General features: G+C 40.6%; 1 protein-coding gene and 1 pseudogene across 25 annotated transcripts in view; both read left to right on the top strand.

Annotated features, from left to right (window-relative positions):
* ZBTB20 (zinc finger and BTB domain containing 20) overlaps positions 1 to 19,506 on the top strand; it is an 891,891-nt gene that overhangs the window by 690,113 nt on the left and 182,272 nt on the right. For 20 of the 25 annotated variants that reach the window (XM_055429282.2, XM_055429604.2, XM_088837148.1 and 17 more), the window contains one exon: positions 342 to 381. The exons of 3 other annotated variants lie outside the window; for them this stretch is intronic. The gene's annotated coding sequence lies outside the window, so the exon portion shown is untranslated. 2 more of the 25 variants (XM_055431133.2, XM_055430737.2) reach the window with 1 other exon arrangement.
* LOC129551490 (large ribosomal subunit protein uL4 pseudogene) lies at positions 7,405 to 19,504 on the top strand (annotated as a pseudogene).

The raw sequence follows: 19,506 nt of genomic DNA, 5'->3' as shown, positions 1-19,506 counted from the left end.
CCAAACATTTAATTTTTTATTAAATTTTTTTTTACATTTAAATAGGTAGATATGGCTAGTGTTTACTATATTGAACAGCACAACTCTAGAAAATGTTCATATGATTCCAATCAGAATAAAGCTGACAAAGAGGTTACTGCCCCTTCTACATTGATCAGACAGCAAGAGGCCACATCTTTGGACCTTCTGTGAGGCTGAATCTTGGGCTCCAGGTGACAAAATGGGCTCTTACTGCTCATGCTTTAGGAGCAACAAGTCCTGTCTAAACTTAATTTGCTTTCCTTCTGTCCACAATATCATTGGGTTTATTTTTAATTCCTTGTTTTGTCTTTGATTTTCAGTTCCTTGACCATCAGCCTGTGGCCTGCCCCTTCTCTTTGTGTAAGTAAAAATGGTTTCTATACTTTTCAAAAAAAAAAAGTGCCAGATTTGGGAAATTTGAGTCTTTATTGCGTGTTTTCCAGCTGACTTTGTTGTGGTTTCCAGTGCGTCTTAACTGTGTGCTAGCTTCTTTCGTGTTTGGAGTCGATGCTTTTGGTGATAGTAGCAGTTGCCATCATGAGGGGGATGAAAAGACCAGCAGCTCAAGCCACTGGACTTGTATTATATAAAGACTGCCTTTGACTTGGCCACAGCTGCTGTTTGCAAAAGTCACTGCTCTTCTAGACTACAGCTTACATTCTTCAGTCAGATACCAGCAACAGTTGGGCTTTTGCTCTGCTGTCAGTCAATGGGCGATTATTTATTCTTCAGTTATACACCCATCTCTAGGTTCAGTAGCTTTTCACTTCAACTTCTAGATCAGAGGTTTCAGTTTTTGTACAAAATTTCTAATATCCTTTTACAGGAAATATAAGACTGAAGTATAAAACTTCAGTCATTTAGGCTGAAATCCTGTGAAATTGTAAAGTCCAGGGAAAAAAGAGAGAAATCCAGGATTACATATGCTAGGAGGTTTATAGAAGGTACCGTTCTCTTTTTAGAAAAGATGGAAAGTCATTTGGGGAAAAATAATAACTTGATTTCAGATGAAAAGAGAGAATATTTATTATTTAAAGCCCAAATTAGGCTGCACTGAGTTGGTTTGGATAAATTTTACCTCGAGCTGCTTGAAAGAGATTCTGGGGCCATGAACCCAGATGATCAAAGTCACTGCGTGAGACACTCCCCAAGTGATGCTACAGGTAGTGGCAGTCACCTCACGTGATAAATATTATCAGCGTCCTCCCAGCTGCTTCCCACTCTCTGGTGAACACTGTCCCCTATTCACAACATTCTATCTTACTTCACTGACGCCTTCGCACTCCGAGGTATTTCTTGTGTTGCAATCATTTGCACAGAAAGGGTGTTCCCATAGCTCTTTTGCTTGTGTGTGGCTTCCACTCACATTCCTAGAAGCAAGTTGCAAATATATTTAGGGGAGCAATATCCTCCAAAGGACGCTAAGGCTTAAAGTCTAAAGTGACAGTTATTTGACAGAGAAAGGAGATTGATTAAACTCCCCAAAGACTGGTGCTGTGTGTAATGCATTTATACAGCAGGGGTGGGTCCTCTCTGCCCCTGACAAGTCTTCTTATTCCTCATTCTCGGTGTTGATAGAGTGGCTCTGTCAGTGCTTTGGAGGGTGTCGGCATTCATGCTTGCGGTTACCACTTTACGTCTCTCTGTCCCTACTCCAGTTACCTAGCACTGTGTATTTCTAGTCCTCTGACTGGCAAATCATTTTTGTTACAGTTCTATTGTGTAAAAACAGTTCACATAATAGCTGTGTGTTAGACAAGGCATTAATCCTCACATCACCAGGGATGAGTCAGCACCGTGCACTCCTGCCCGCCCGGCTCAGCTATTATGACGTCAGCGCTGGAGGGCAAGCTTCAGACACAAGCAGTGCAGGGGCCTGGAGACCTGGGTCACAGATTAGAAATCGAGGGGAGACCTTTGAGATAAAAAACATAATTGAAAGGCTGTGCCTGGCTCATAGGAAAATGTGAAACTGATTCTATACTACATCAACCATCAATCTGGCAGCTTCTAAGGAGATCCAAGTTTTAACCAGAGATGAGGCTGAGCAAATGACCTGGAATGGATCGAGAGCCCATCCATGTACCCACTAACCTTTGCCCACCTCTCAAGCCAGGCTTCATGCTTGCTTAGATTGTTTCAAATCCTGAGACTGCTTTTATTTCAAGGGTGACAGGGCCTGTGACAGTTCTGCTGACTTCAAGTGCCCACAGACACAGCTGATGGCTCCAGAGGTGGTGCCCCAGGGGCTCATCAGAAGGAGAAGAAAAGTTCCCTGGGGACAGGTGAAAACATTATCCCTTAGCGCTTCTAGCTCCTAGTGCCACTGAATGGCCTCCTCCAGGCAGGTGCAACATTCTGCCTGTTCAGATTTTTTCTCCTTGGCACTGCCTTTAGTCCAAAGTCCCAGTCTGGATTTGACATAGATTTCAATAGGAGCTGAATAGCTTCCAGACGGTCCCCCGAAAGCGTTCCCATTTGTCCTTAGCAGAGCAGAGAGGAGCCCTCCATGACCTGCCATGCTGCCTTGATATAGCACAGACTCACCCTATTTGAGAACCAGGTTCTTCTAATGTAGAACTGTCCACGGTTCAAACTCAGATGCATTCTCAGAAAGTACCTTTCCATATTGAAAACTAAATGTTGAAAAGCCTGAAAATTCACTGCCTACCTTCTCTGTTAAGACAATCCTCCATCACACCCTCAATCCCTCACTCTTCCTTTCACCCAGTAGTAACCATCCAAAGTGCCTTACTACTGGGGTCTTCTGCCTTCATTGGATTGCTTGAAGGCTCCTATCCTGCTTGTAGAAGCTAATGCTACTGCTTAGCTTAGGTTTTGATGGATTATCACATACAGCTCTTTATTCAGTTTTCAGTCAACAAACATTTATGGAAAACCAGTCACTATTCTCGGTTCTTAAAACTGCTAAATAAACAGGAAATGCTCCCCATTGTTAAAAATCTCAGCCTGATAGGGAGATATGCATAAATAAAGGCCATGCCATGTGATGGCCACTGGGATGGAGGTATACAAGATGTAGCAAGGGAACAAAAAAGAAGCAGGAGCGCCTACCTGCACATGGGAGGTGCCCAAGCTGAACCTAAAAGTTTGAAGAGTGAACTGTAGTTTACCAGGTGAATATGGGGGAGGGGAAACAAACAAAGATCATAATCAGAAAAAAAGCCAGCGCATAGGAGGTAACACACAGCAGTCAGGTTCTGAGTTCTTGGCTAGAGTTTCGTGACCAAAGGAGATCCTTTCAAAGGAGTTGAGGCTGGCAGGTAAGCAGGAGGTAGATCATGGAAGGCTTTGTATGCTGAGCAAGGAGTTTGGACTTGAAGTAACAGGCTTGGTGAAGCTTTGAAGAATTTTAAGTAGATTTATGTTTTAGAAAAAGAGCAGGCTGGTGACTGACTGAGAAGAGGGAGAGCAGGTCAAAGATGAAAACTAAGGGCTTCAACTGTGAGTGGGGCTGGGAAAGGAGAGGAGAGGCAACTGGGCAGCTGACATAGACACTGATGTTTGCCTAGCGCCAGCCTGGCTTGGCCCCGTGCACGATCCTTGCCTTCTTGGATGAAGGCTTACATGTTGTGTGGGGCCAAATTTCAGGTGAAATGGTCCTTTACAATCCCTTCACTGGAGACCTCAACTTGAGTTGGGCCTACTGGTCTCCAGAAATATGTTTCTCCTTCTCTCATACTGGCCTTGGCATGCCAAGAAGGCGGGGACATTGCCAGTCTGGCTTTTCCCTTCTTTCACCTGGGAATGAAACCAGTTCTTAATAATATCCTCTTAAAGTCAATCAAAGCCCCAATTCCTATCATTTTCCCGTTGCTGCCCTTTTCTGAGAAGAAGTTCCAAGCCATTGAACTGAATTGCAACTTATGCACAGCTGAGTGTTGAAACAATGCAGTATATTTGTTCCTTCTTTCTGAATTAGAGTTCACCGTTAAGTGTGCTTTTCTCTTGTTCACTTTGGGCTGCCAGGACAATTTAAAGGAAGTTTTCAACAGCTTCTGTTGCATGTACCATGTTCTCTTTAGCAAACGGGAAGATATGTGTGGGTGTGTGTAAGTCTTCTCTGTATTACTTTCTGGAGAAATGTTTGCAGAGATGAACAAGATAAGAAGTAGGGACCTATTGAAAGCCCAGGTCCCCTCAGTGACCTGAGTGCAGAACGTAGGCTGGTGATCAGATGGTCAATTATGTGTTTGTCAAAACACAGTGGGCTGCATTCCAGACTGCCAGCTTTGGAGGCCCAGCTTCTGCCAACCAAATGTCATCTGGGAACATGCAACACTGGGCACTGTGAAGGAGTTTGAAATAGACCATGCCACAGCCAACCTACTGCCAGTCTTATAGCACCAATATGGCATGCACAGCCGGGCCCCATGTTTCAGAGCTCAGGAATTCACTGTTCTAAATTCAAGAGGTCAGATGGGTTCATGTTTTCAAAGCCTATGTTCTCTGCTTTGAACATTGTGACTTGCTCCTCAGCGATTTCCAAGTGATTTTTTCCAGTCACATCTCTGTGGAAACCACTCTTTTTATGATGGTTATGAGAGCCTTGTAAATGTCCCAGAGGAGAGAAAGAAAAATAAACTTGCTCTGACAATGACTATGAGATTCTGATAGAGGGATTCCAAGTCTTAGGAAATTACATGAAAGGTGCATAGCTTTTAAAATATCAGGAACCACCTTGGCAACTTATAAAAAGCAGAAGGGCTTTGCCTATTTTATAAAGTGATTTGCATATACCTGCATAAATAATGTCCCCACCTGTACTTTTATGCATTTAGGTTGAATAAATTAAATTCAGTGATCTTTAAAATATTCACTGTCTTTCATTGCTCAGATATCACTTTCAGGACCCTTCCTCCTCCTTTTTTTTTTCCCTGTAGTAGTAGTGGGTATTTTTTTCTTTGATTCAGAGAATCAAAACACACTGCAGACCAGTCTACCACAGCCAGGAGCATTACCTCTCTCTGCTTCCATTCCTTTTAGCCTTTCTACCTATTAGACAATGCTTTCCATAAGCTTTTCATAAAGGAAATGGGGGAGTATATTGTTAAAATGAAAACATAGCACAAGCTAGGATTCAGAATCATATTTAGTGGAGAGTTAAAACATAAACGAGCACATTGCCCTTGTGTGTTTTTAAGAAACTTAAAATTGAGTTATGAAAAGAAGCCATACTATTGAGTGTTCCATATGCACAGAAGATAATAACAATTCCAAAAGGAATGATATACTCCAATAAGTACTATACGATTTCATTCATGAAAGAAAACTTATGGGCTGGAAACCATCATGTAAAATGCGATTTTTGTTGTTGTTCAATTGCTAAGTGGTGTCCAACTCTTTGTGACCCCATAGACTGCAGCACCCCAAGCTTCCCATTTATCTAGTCTTGAAAAATGGCTTGAATGTAAAAAAAGAAAGAAAGAAAAAGTAAAGAAATGATATCCCAAGCAAAAGCATAAACTTAAGTGTAGGATTCTTTGAAGGGTTACAATGAAAAGCAGTATTTCCCCACTCAAATTTTAAACCCATTGAAAAATAAAAAACTGATAGCTTTGGCCACCTCATGCGACGAGTTGACTCACTGGAAAAGACTCTGATGCTGGGAAAGGTTGGGGGCGGGAGGAGAAGGGGACGACGGAGAATGAGATGGCTGGATGGCATCACCGACTCTGTGGACATGAGTTTGAGTGAACTCCGGAGTTGGTGATGGACAGGGAGGCCTGGCGTGCTGTGATTCATGGGGTCGCGGAGAGTCGGACACGACTGAGCGACTGAACTGAACTGAACTGAACTGAGGGAGCCAAAATGTTTGCTAAAGTCTAGGTGGAAGGACAGAACTTAGTATGAGAGGCAGAAGGGGCTCACTGACTCTCTTCCTCCCAACGGAAAATCTGGATCTTCATAAGAATAATGCTTTTCCAGGTCACTGACTCCTGCTAGTCTAAGCAGTCTAGAAAGGAGAAAGACTCAGAAACTTCAATAGATAAGTCTCAGCCAACTGAGAAACAGAGACCAAGGGCTGCCTTACCAACAGGATGACTCTCCTCCATGGAAAAGTATTAGCATAAAGAATGAGGCAAGATATGTTTAGAAAACTTCTCTATGTAAACTGGGAGGGGGAAGAGGCTTTCCCGCAAACCCTAAGATCCACACGCTGGGAAACAAGAGGAGGAAGTACTGAGTAAAATGAAAATGGGAGCCAGAGCCAAGAGGTCAAATAAGGCTCTCAAATGCCTAAGGGGACATACCTGAGGCTGAAACCAGCTGTCATAGAATTATTGGAGTTCTAAACTGAGGGTTCCTTTTCAGAGTCTTAAAATTACCAGAATCTGAATCCCAGGAACAAGCAAGAAATGAAGACAATGAACTACACCCAAGTTGAAAAACAAAAACTCTTATCTTTTGTGAAACTAGTGATAAAATTTGTTGAGTGCTTGCCTTGCTTTGGGTACTAGACAAAATATTTTTAATGGTTATATGATTTAACCTTCTAAACTACTCTTATTAAGTATATAATGTTATAAAAATGAAATGGATATTTAGCATATTTGAATAATTTTTTCCAAGAATACCTAGGAAGTAAGAGACAGAACTTGAATCCAAGACTATCTGTCTTAAAATCTTTGACAGAATTTCATTAAACACAAAGTGAATGTCTACTAAGTGCTGAAAACCTAAGAGCAAAACACACAAAGCCTCTGCCCTGCTAGAGTTTACAGTCTGGGGGATGGGAGAGAGACATTAATCAAATGGTCACACAAAAGAACTTATAATTGCAACTGTGCTTACTGCTGTGAAATAAAAGTGCCAGGTCCTCTACAAACAATATAGGAGGGCAATCTAAGTGAGTCTGGAAGTACAGGAGACGTTTCCCTGAGGAAGTGACTCTGAGCTGACCTCTGAGGTTGAGGAGATAATTCAGGGCCTGTTGGATGTCAGGATCTCTGACGACATGTTAAGGACCTACCTCAGGGCAATGGAAAAGCACATTTAAGAATGAAAGTGGCATGATCAATTTTGTATTCTAAAAAGAACTTGCTCCTCTTGTACATTTATCCCAAACAGATGGAAACATATCCACACAGAAAGTTTATGGCAGCTTTATTCACAATAGCCCCAAATTGGAAACAACCCTGATGTCCTTCAATCAGTAAATGGTTAAACTATAGTATGACCAAACCATGGAACTGCTCAACACTTGGAAATAGTGAACTCTTGATATGTATAACTTGGATTAATAACAGAGAAGTTACACTGAGTGAAAAAGCAAATTTCTTTTATATAGCATTCTTATAATGACAAAATTATAAAGATAGAGAGCAGATTAACAGTGATTAGGGAGGGAGGGAAGATGGGGCTGACTGTGGCTACAAAATTGTAGCCTGAAATAGGATGTAACCGTTCTGTATTTTGACTGTGGTGGTAATCACGCAAATCTTTACATAAGGTGCGATAGCATAGAGCGACGCACACACACTTATATGAGTGTATGTAAAATGAGTGAAATCTGAATAAGGTGGATGGATTATACCAGTGTCAGTTTCCTGATTGTGATATTGTACTATAGTTAAACAAGATATTATATAGGGCCATTATGAGAGAGGGGTAGAGGGCATACCAGACCTTTCTGTATTATCTCTTACAATTGCATGATAAACTACCATAATCCTGAAATTAAAAAATTAATCTAGTTTCATTGCGGTAAATGGTTTAGAAGGAGCAAAAGTAAGGAGACTATGGTAGTAGAACAGATAAAAAAAATAGACTTGTGTAGAGACAATGGGAATGGAAGCAAAATGAATGTAACTGAGAGATAATTCAGAAACAAAATATACAATTTTGAAACAAATATATGGATTGGATGTGGGAGATGAAGGAGAAAGAAGTGACAGCTGGTTTTATGTTTCTTAAAAATATGAAGGATGGTGCCACTCAGGGTTCTATGAGAGAAGAGAACTGGGGTTAAGATCTGTTTTTGAGATGTCTAGTGTCAAATGCTTTCAATAGAGAGAAGTAATCATATTGGGTAGACAGTTGAACATATACAACTGGAATTCAGAAGAAAAGTAAAGACAAATGAAGCTGTTGGCATGGAAGATAATTGCCTAGGGACGAGGTTAGGTGGAGAAGAAGGCCCAAACTGGGACTTGAAGAACTCAATATTTAATCACCTGGAAGGGAAAAATGAAGCTCTGAATATCCTCAGAAGGAATAGCTAAGGGGTAGTAGGAACATCAGAAAACATTGACACAGAAGCCAAGAAAAGAAAGCATTTCAAAGAGAGTGGTCAATAGTGACCCCTGAGAAGTCAAGTAAGTTAAGGATTGAAAAATATATCTCTAAATATATTAGTCTGGAGGTTGTTGTTGACTTTAGCAAAAGGTGACTTGTTGAAGAGGTAGAAGCAGTAACTTATTTGTTAAAAGATGAGGAAAGCATAAGAAGTGAAGAAACAGAGCAAATGTGGGTAAGTCTTGGAAATTTTACCTTAAAGGAAAATAAAATGAGCTAGTATAATATCTTAGGAATGTGGGGAGGTAGGGTGAGGTCAAAAGAAGTTTCTGGGGGGGATGGAGATATTAGCATTTTTATATGCTTGGAAAAATACAGTGGAGAGGAAAGATTCAGTGTAGAGGAGCGATAAGAGGACAGGATGACTGTTGAAGGGATGGTTCCTGATGTGGACAGAGACATGGGGTCCTGAGCACAAGTGGAAGGATGGAAGGAGGAGCATCTCCTCCATAGATACAAGAAAGAAGGAAGGGTGGAGATAAAGGCAAGCTGTGTGTAGGCTTGGTACTGAGAGGTTGAGAGCTGTCCCAAATGGTCACTCCTAGGGAGCAAGGTGCTGCCAAGAATAAGTGAGGAGGAGATTTGAGGAAAGTAGAAGTTTAAAATAGTTCTTAGGACAAATAGGATGGCAGGTTGACCACAAGAACACCGTGGGATTCTTCTTGGCAATGCAGAAGGACTAGGTGAGTCTGGTAGGTTTTTGTAGTACCTATTCTGTCTTGTGTGACTTTCTCTAGAAGTTCAGTGATGAAGGTGGGAACTTAGAGAAGATGTGCCTTTTAGTTCAAATTAGTATGGGGTTTCACATAATAAGTGTGAAAAGATATTAGGGGTTTTAGTTTCTTTTTGATTCAATCTGAGGCCAGAATGAAAAGGCAGTAAAAGGGCTCTGTTCAATTCTCTAAGCCTCTGGTGAGCATCTACACTGCACCAAGCACTGTGTTTGGTACAGAAAAAGCAGTCTAGTTTAGTTTAAAGGCTGACATCTAGTCCAAAAGGCCAAGAACAGATGATTAGATAACCTTTGCCAAAAGACACAGAAACCCACATCATTGCTTTCTTCTGCCTTCTCCTTCCTCCCATTCTGCATTACCTAGTTATTTTATTGCTTTCTCACTAAATATCTATTCTCTGCCTTATTGACAAGCCTCTAATATACAACATACATGTGTAAGTGACAATTCTGATTTCTTCCATCATCATTTTGCTAACATATGATCAATTAGGAACAATTAGGTCATGTACTTGAAGTGTGGTATTGGTCCTGGGTGAATTTTCTCTGAATTTTAAGAGCTTCCATCTAACTGTACATAGACTGTTTTTTATGTTGTTGTTTTTTTTTAAAGGGATGGAGAGAGGAAGAGTGGGTAGTTAAGAGAGAAGAAGGAAATAATGGAAAGAAAGCTAATGATCTATAGAAGACCTGGTATAGCAGCTCACCCTTGTTACTCCAGGAAACTCCCACTTAAAATCAATGGATGAGCCTCCATTCCTAATGATGTCCTATGCCATCAGGCTCCAAAATAGCTTCCAGACCTAGAGACATTTCAGAGTACTAAAGATTAACTAAACTTCAGCTTCTAGCAGCATAAAACAAGATATAAAAAAGACTTGAAGAATGTGTAAATTCTTAATTGCCAATAGCACTAGGATTCCCCATTCCAATTTATTCTGTTATAAAGTGGTGGCTTGCAAAGAGGTGGTGGCAATGACTGCTTTCCTTTATTTGAACACATTCCATTCTATTAGATTTCCTTTAGGAAATGACATTAAGACCATTTGACTCAAAACTCAACTGTAGATACATCTGGGATAAAATTTGCCAGCTGTTGAGCAACACAGCTGTATTTTTTTAATAGTTACTTCTTTCATGATTCTATAATTCACACTTATTGTAAAATATTAAGAAAGTATGAAGAAAATATTCACAATCCCACTAAACAGAAAAAGTGATTATTAACAATTTTTTAGATCACCTTCTAGTCTTTTCTCTGAATTTAACATGATTGAGCATATACTGTATGTATAAGGTTGTATTCTATTTTTTACTAAATATTATGTAAGCCCTTCTCAGTATAATTGCATACTGCCACCATAATGTCTGAATAGTTTTCTATCATATAAAACTCCCCAAATTTTCCTAACAATGCCCTAGGTATAGATATTTGGGTTGTTTCCAGTATGTGAGCTTTTATACTTTAAAGTCTTTTAAGATGTAATGTGTCACCTGAATTGTCAAACTTGGAGGAAACTTGAGGAAGGCAGTGATGCCATCCATCAAGAGAATGGTCAGGCAATAATGTCACCCTATTCAGAGAGTTACTAATCGCTAATAAAGCTGATCACCGAAGAAGTGATGCTTTTGAACTGTGGAGCTGGAGAAGACTCTTGAGAGTCCCTTGGACTGCAAGGAGATCCAACCAGTCCATTCTAGAGGAGATGAATCCTGGGTGTTCATTGGAAGGACTGATGCTAAAACTGAAACTCCAATACTTTGGCCACCTCATGTGACGAGTTGACTCACTGGAAAAGACTCTGATGCTGGGAGGGATTGGGGGCGGGAGGAGATGGGGACGACAGAGAATAAGATGGCTGGATGGCATCACCAACTCGATGGACATGAGTTCGAGTAAACTCCAGGAGTTGGTGATGGACGGGGAGGCCTGGCGTGCTGTGATTCATGGGGTCGCGGAGAGTCGGACACGACTGAGCGACTGGACTGAACTGAACTGAACTGATGAAACTCATATTTGAATTTTTAAGTAGTTGTTACAGGATTTATCTAAGTTTTTTTCCCTAAAGTTCAAATTCTGTTTTTTTAATTCTAAAGTATACATTTAGTTTGGTTTGCATTTGTTATAGTAATGATGTAAAAGAAAAAAATCCATTCAAAATCTCACCACCCAGAGAGTTAACACTTTGGGGAATATATTTCCAAACATATCTATTTATGTCTGTTTTTCTTTGTCTTTCTCTTTTCAAAATAAAAGTAAAATCTGCTGGCTGTTTTGCAATCTGCTTTTTTACTCTTTGTAACAGGCATTTTTCATGATAATAAATATAGATCTATATTATCTTTTTGACAGCCACATTGTACTCCAGCAGAGGGTAATTTATTGAATAAGTCACTTACTGATGGACATTTAGGATATTTAGAATTTTTTTCTAACTAAACAATGCTACAGTAACCATCTCTATACATATATGCATTTTTTTTAATTCACTTGCCTGATTATTTCCTTAGGGTAAATTTCTAGTAGTGGGACTGCCAAAGTAAAATTTATCTGCTGCTAAAGTGGCAAGCCACTCCAGTACTCTTGCCTAGAAAATCCCATGGACGGAGGAGCCTGGTAGGCTGCAGTCTATGGGGTCGCTACGAGTCAGACATGACTGAGCGACTTCACTTTCACTTTCACACATTGGAGAAGGAAATGGCAACCCACTCCGGTGTTCTTGCCTGGAGAATCCCAGGGATGGGGGAGCCTGGTGGGCTGCCGTCTATGGGGTCACACAGAGTCGGACACGACTGAAGTGACTTAGCAGCAAAGTGTCCTCCAGCAAAATTGTATCAATGTATATCCCCTGCTGCTACCACTGCTTTCTCGCTTCAGTTAAGTCCAACTCTGTGCAACCCTGTGGATTGTAACCTGCTAGGCTCCTCTGTCCATGGGATTCTCCAGGCAAGAGTACTGGAGTGGGTTGTCATGCCGTCTTCCAGATGCAGGGATCGAACCCAGGTCTCCTGCATTGCAAAGCAGATTCTTTACTTTTAAGCCACTAGGGAAAGCCATGTATACCCCTACCAGCAAAGAAAGAGGTTGCTCATTTCTCTGCATCTTCACTAATTCTGTAATTGTCAATTGTACTTTTTCCCATGTAAGTGAATATTTTTTTATTGGGGTACAAGATCCTTTTTCCAAGCATACAGTCCATCTGAAAACTTAAAGAATATTAAATTTTATTACATGAAAATAGAAATCACTATGGTAAACAGTATTAAAAAAAAAAACTAGGGAAATACTGTGACATATCCTTAATATTTTAAAAGTAGATATAATCAACAATGAAAAGGTGAATAATACAGTAAAAACATGCAAAGGGCAAATGAGCAGCCTCACAAGCGTTTTGTTGTTTAGTCTCGCCCTTTGCTGCAAAGGCAAGTGCTCACTCTTGTCCTGTGAGGTCACCTCTAGCACTGTCTGCTGTGCTCTGCTGGCAGCCCCCACCCTCACCGCCCTCCCAGGGAACGTTGTGGGGAGAGAAGCACCACTCGGGAGACCAGCAGAGTTTCTGGGTGAGGGACCGTCAGTACTTCACCTGGTTTCATACATTTGTGTTTATTTGACATCGCCATCCCCCAAAGGGACAGGCTAATTGTTCACTCATATGAATGTGAAAGTGATCATCTGAGCTCTGCCATCAGACTCCAGAATCAGTAAATTATTGGGAAGGGAAAAATACACACTGGCAACATTGCCTGATCTGTGTCTCCAGGGCAGAATTGACACTATTCTTCTACCAGATGTAGATAGAGATTTCTGGATGTTCTCATAAATAAAGTGCTAGAGGCCATGTCATCAGTGTCCTCCACCTTCCCCTCTCTCTGACTCCCATGTGTATTGCTACATACTTAATGAAATGGAATATTTTTCAGCAACTTCAGGGAAAGTGAAAGACGCTAAGAGGCAGAAACGCCACACTGACAGCATCCGCCCCTACCCTTCACAGTGCAGACTGACAGAGCATCTTCCCTGTGTTTTGGGATAGTGAGCATCTGGCTCCCGGCATGTGTACCCCAAGTCTCTCTGAGGGGCAGGAGTTGTGCAGCGCTGTTCTAAGGGGTAATTAGAGCATTCCTTCAGCACAAAAAGTTCATTTGCAGATGATAAGGGATGCCATGTGCTCTGGGGCATTTTTTCTACATCTTTAAAGAAAAACCATGTCCAGAAATCATATGCAGTTCCTTAAAATCCTTAGGCAGTGTCCAGAAGGGAAGCAGAAAAGAAACCATCTAGTTCAAAATTGTACAGAAGCTCCTTTAGGCCAATTACAAGCTGAGGCAAGTGGTAGGAACCAGGCCTAGTAAATAACTCCTCTACCTGAGCAGTGAAACTGCCCAAGAAGTGGGAGCACGTGACTACCGGCTAGGTTTCAGTGAGGCCCCTGGAGCAGTTAAAGGCTGGAATTGCCATACTGTAGGCTCAGAGTGCCGAATGTTTAACTTTCTTATTGATGTCCTTAGAGAACGTCACATATTATACCCCTACCTCTATAATATGGCCTATACTCAGAGGCCAAACAGGACCCAATAATGATGATTAGTGTTGTGTTGTTTATTAGCATGACTCTTCCCTCCGTTCTTTCTCACCCTTTTCTTCCCCAAACATCATTGCCGATTGAAAGCTGGGCAATGGTGTATATATGGGATATACATTATATATATGTTTGGTACAAATGGGCTTTCCCAATGGCTCAGTGGAAAAGAATCTGCCTGCAGTGCATGAGACATGGGTTTGATCCCCGGGAAGATCCCCTGGAGGAGGAAATAGCAACCCACTCCAGTATTCTTGCCTGAAAAATCCCATGGACAGAGGAGCCTAGCAGTCCACTCTCCAAAGGGTCGCAGAGTCTGTCTGACATGCCTGAGCCACTGAGTACAACAAAATGGTACATATACCACCTACTTAGTCAAAGAGTCTTTCTACTCTCTTGTAGAAGAGGTCTTTGTAGTGATAAAATTAAGGTGTTTTTTTTTCCTTTCATTCGATTTTTTCTACACTCTTTCTGTAGTCTCTGTTATTTCTCATTTCTTCTAATGTGAAGTTATTGAAGATAAATCAGAAATACCTACCTTATTCCAGAGAATCATTTCCAGATATTTATTTAGAATGGCCACCTTAACCTCTCACACTTTTAGTAAGCTAAAACTGATTCCATTTATAGTTCCCGCCTGGAAATTTCTAGACTTTTGGTACATGGAAAATAATTATCACCTCTAATTTAAAGTTCATCCTATATTTTGAATGCAAGAAGCAAGTGTCTCATCATAGAAACTGAGTAAAAATTACACCTAAGTCCTCTAGCAATGTCCTTCATTCTGGTCCTTACAAGTTAGTCAAGGATGCATAAGAGAAGTAGTAGGAAGTCTCTGATTAGAGTCATTTTCTGGGAGTTTTTCCCCCTCCGTTTTCCATCATCATTAAACTTGAGTAGTCTACTACATTGGTTCTTCACCAAGAGATTCTGCATACTCCTCTACCACGTTTTCTTTTATTTTATTGAAGCCTAATTGATTTACAGTGTTGTGTTAATTTCTTTTGTATAGCAAAGTGACTTAATTATATATATATATATAACTTTTAATTTTTAAAAATTTAAAAAATTCTATGAAAGCAGTGATAAACACAGTGGGGAAAAAAAAATGAAGATCCAAAAGAGGACCTCAAAAATCATAAAATGTTGGGGAGGAGGGTAAGAAAATGTAGATTTTTTTTTTTTCCCCTAGAATGTGTTTGAGCCTGTATGACTATCAGTCTACCAGTTTTAATAATAGCACTTTTCAGTGAAGATTAGAAAGAATCTTAATACTGTTTAGTGTTCCCAAAATATATGAAGTGTCTGTTGACAAGGTGTCTATAACAATCTATCTATCTCTATTTACTTATTAATATATATAATACGAAGGGTCAATTTCTTGGTCATCTTATTATCACCAGTCATGAACATCTCCTATCTAGAATCTGTACAGAGGTCAGCCACCTCACAGTAGGCTGTGTGTTCACCACTCCACTCCATCTCTCTAATAAGAGACAAATTTCAGAAATGTACACTAACATTCAGAAAACTACTTCAGAGATCTGAATCTTGGAGCAGGAATCCAAGAGAAATCTTACTGGTCACAATTATTGGGAATTTCCTCCTTTTCCCCAAACAACAAAGAACTATACTGAAAACACTTTGAAGACTACCATTTGAGTGATTTTGGTGTCGGATTCTGCTTTATTCTTTTTTAGAAAATGAGGCTTTTCCTGTGGGAGCTGCCGGGTTGAGAGGAGCGTGGCCTTCTCTCCCCGCCACGGCATGTGCTCGTCCACTGATGTCAGTGTACTCCGAAAAGGGGGAGTCCTCTGGCAAAAATGTCACTTTGCCTGCTGTGTTCAAGGCTACCGTTCGACCCAATATTGTTAACTTTGTTCACAGCATCTTGCGCAAAAACGACAGACCGCCCTATGCTGTCAATGAATTAACAGGTCATCAAACCAGTGCTGAGTCTTGGGGTACCGGCAGAACTGTGGCTCGAATTCCCAGGGTTCGAGGTGGCAGGCCTCACCGTTCTGGTCAGGGTGCTTTTGGAAATATGTGTCGTGGGGGCTGCATGTTTGAACCAACCAAGGCCTGGCAACGTTGGCACATCAGAGTAAATACAACGCAGAAGCGATACACCATCTGCTCTGCACTGGCTGCCTCAGCCTTACCAGTGCTGGTCATGTCTAAAGGTCATATAGAGGAAGTTCCTGAACTTCCTTTGGTGGCGGAAGATAAAGTTGAAGGCTACAAGAAGACCAAGGAGCCTGTTTTGCTTCTGAAGAAACTTAAGGCCTGGAATAATATGAAAAAGGTCTACGCCTCTCAGCGAATGAGAGCTGGCAAAGGCAAAATGAGAAACCGTCACCGTATCCAGCACAGGGAACCTTGCATCATCTATAATGAGGACAATGGTATCATCAAGGCCTTCAGAAACATCCCTGGAATTACTCTGTTTAATGTAAGCGAGCTGAACATTTTGAAACTTGCTCCTGGTGGTCATGTGGGACGTTTCTGCATTTGGACTGAAAGTGCTTTCCGAAAGTTAGATGAACTGTGTGGCACTTGGCGTAAAGCAGCCTCCCTCAAGAGTAACTACAACCTCCCCATGCACAAGATGCTCAATACAGACCTTAGCAGAATCTTGAAAAGCCCAGAAACCCAAAGAGCACTCCGAGCACCACGCAAGAAGATTAATCGCAGAGTCCTGAAGAAGAATCCACTGAAAAACCTGAGAATCATGTTGAAGCTTAACCCATATGCAAAGACCATGCGCTCCAGCACCATTCTTTGACAGGCCTAGAACCACTACATCCGCATGGATAAGGCAGCGGCAGCACTAGAAGCCAAATCACATCAGAAGGGGGTTCAGGGCAAGAAGCCTGTGGTGGGAAACAAAGAAAAGAAGGCTATTGGCGATAAGAAGCTGAAAAAGCCTGTGGTGGGAAAAAAGGTTGCAGGGACCAAGAAACCAGCAGCTGAAAAGAAGCCCCCAGAAAAGAAACCCACCTCAAAAGAAAAGAAGGCTGCTGCATAAACTTAAATTTGTTTATTCCATAAATGCCAAATCATTTTGGACAGCTAATTTTGAATAAAGACCTGAACAAAGAGGCAATGAGAACCATGAAAAAAAGAAAGAAAATGAGGGACTATATTTAAATTCCAAATAAATGCTTTTACCTAATAAGAATGTACAATTTTTGACCGTTGTGATACAATGATCGTTCATGCAGTCCAGTGTCTCATAATCATTTCCTCTTTAGTAATGACCAAGAGATAGAGGCCATTTTTAAAGAGTAGATGGGACTTTTACGGGTAGCTCCCCAAGGGGACATAGAGTTGAAACAAGGAGGGATGTAATTAGAAGCCAGAAAAACAAGGGAGAGCTGGGTGCACATTAACAGTGCCAGCAACTCTAAAACAAGTTAGACTTTGGTAAAGATGTAATCAAAAACATGTACTCTAAATATTCATCCATTTCTAGGGTTGTGCAGGGTTTAGTTTCCTCTCATCTCTTAGTAAAAAATAACTTGATCTAAGAAGAAAGATTTCTCCACACCACAGTCAGATTATTTCCTGGGACCAGCACACCCTTGGCAGACCACACTGACTGGTGGATCCAGGGAAAACAGACAGAGTGACCCGGAGGGACAGAGTCAGGGCCAGCTGTGGACTGGAGTCTATACCATCTTCCAAAAGCTACCCCAAATCAGTCTTTTATTTCCTTTCTCAACAATAGGCAATAGAAAACCTAAAGATCAAAGGTCCTTTTCAGGCCTGAGCTATTGACGTGATTGTAGCGATTATTTCTAGGTCAGCTGCAGCTACCTTTTGCTGTGGCTGGACGCTGAAAGCAAGCCCGTACAGGGACACATGCGCACACACTCTATTGGTATGGGCTTTTCTCCCGCCTATTAGATGCATTACAAATTTGCTTTTAATGGGGCCTCTCTGCATTCAACAGAAATATTTCTGGAACTCTCCTGGCTCCCACAACATTTGCTGGGTGCACACTTAATATGTTTTAGCTTTACTGCCTGAAGATGGAATCAGGGACATCTACCTGCACATGACAGTGCTTTGGCTCTTGCAGTTGCAGAACTTAATGTATGTATCAGTAATGAAAATCTTAATTAAGAAAGCTGCATCATTGTCCATGAACACTCATTTTTCTCCCCCTGCAAAGCCCTTTGTGTATTTCAGTATATACCTGGTCCAGACAGACAGAGCCCTCGAAGAGCTTGTCTGGCAGATCTTCTCTTGATTATTAACAGCTAGAGAATGACAAAGTCTCGCTTTCCTTTTGTCTTGAAACTGAGGCTTGGAACAGCACAGCACACAATGTACTGTAGAATTTGTTTGTGTTTTTTTAAACTTGCTTTTATTACGTTGGTGGGTTTAAAAATCCGACAGTGTTGATCAAAACTAATTTAGGTAACTTAGAGTTGCCAAAACACTAGCAGATGCATATTTACACATATACTCTCAGAGAAATGTAATTTTCCATATAGAAACAATGCACAAACATAAGAAGGGACAATTTTAAGCTATTTGCCCATGTTTCTGGCGCTTTTGCCCTCCGTGTTTGAAGCCTGCCAAGTCCCAACTTCCACAACCTTAGCAGTTCCTTCTTTCTCTGCATCAATATCCACATGCCAGTTGTCATTTGTGCAAAGTAACATGCTTTGGAAGATGGAATCACTTTAGGCAGGCAACTGACCATACTCATAAAAAAACTGAGTTATTGAGATCTTTTGAAAAGGTGGCCTATAATTATGTTTATGAAACAATATCCGATTGTAATATTTTAATCATACCCAAATCATAGTTCCCAAAATAAAGTTAATTCATTTGAAATTCTCTTAAAAGCCTCAAAACATTTTACTCTTAAAATGTAGCAACTCCACAACCTTGAATTATGACCTACGTGATGAAGAGAGAGACTCATGTCTCCTCCATCTGTGTGTATCGTCAGTCTTCTGGATTTTCTAAGTCCATGGTCTACAGTGTTAACCATTTCCTGGAAGAGCCATGCAAGTAATTGAATCGGGCTCCAGCTCTATACTTCCATAATGCTTTCTACTGGAATAGAAGGACACGGCCATCTAAAGAAAGTCTGGTAATAAATATTTAGAACTTGTCTTCTTATTGTACATATGCTGCCCTCAACAAGAGAAGAGCAGACACACTGTCTCTGGAGATACTAGTATGATAATATTTATTTACTTTGCTTCTTAGAACTTCACATTTATTTTCAAAACCACTATAAATTAGGTAACAGTCAGCTTTCTGCATATCTGTAGCATGGAAAATTTAAATTTAAAATGTAAGTAGCCTCTATGTATCACATAAATATGAGGAAGTCCTTATTATGCAAAAGTTATTTTCAAATATACTTATGTTAAGTCTCATGGTTGCATTCAACATTTTAAATTGGGATTAAATATGTAAAGTAAATAAAATAGACTGATGTTTTACCATAAGAGGTTAGGAGAAAAGCTATCAGGGCTCTTAGGTGCTAGTTGGGAAGCACTGAACAAGTTGTTTTACTCTGGAAGACTCTCCTTTTCAAGAACCATCTGGCCAACCCTGCCATAAATTCTAAAGAAACTGTGAAGTAACTGGCCTAGAAATATGTTGCAGGTATATAACGTAAGGCATATAGTAGATTGTCAATAAATGTTTGGAGAATGAATAAATTATGAATGAATAAGGGAAAAAGTAAATTTTGTTGGCATTTCAAAGACTAAACCAGAGATCAGGTACTTTTCTTAATCTTGGAAAGTACTTGATTAGAAATTTGAAGTGTGCTGAATTTCTCATCCTTGATATTCAACTTTCTAAGCAATAGAATATTCTATA

The sequence above is a fragment of the Moschus berezovskii genome, chromosome 1 (assembly GCF_049115385.1).
Source record: "Moschus berezovskii isolate FMDL1 chromosome 1, NW_MosBer_1.0, whole genome shotgun sequence".
NCBI classification, from domain to species: Eukaryota; Metazoa; Chordata; class Mammalia; order Artiodactyla; family Moschidae; genus Moschus; species Moschus berezovskii.
This window is presented reverse-complemented; position numbering and strand designations above follow the sequence as displayed.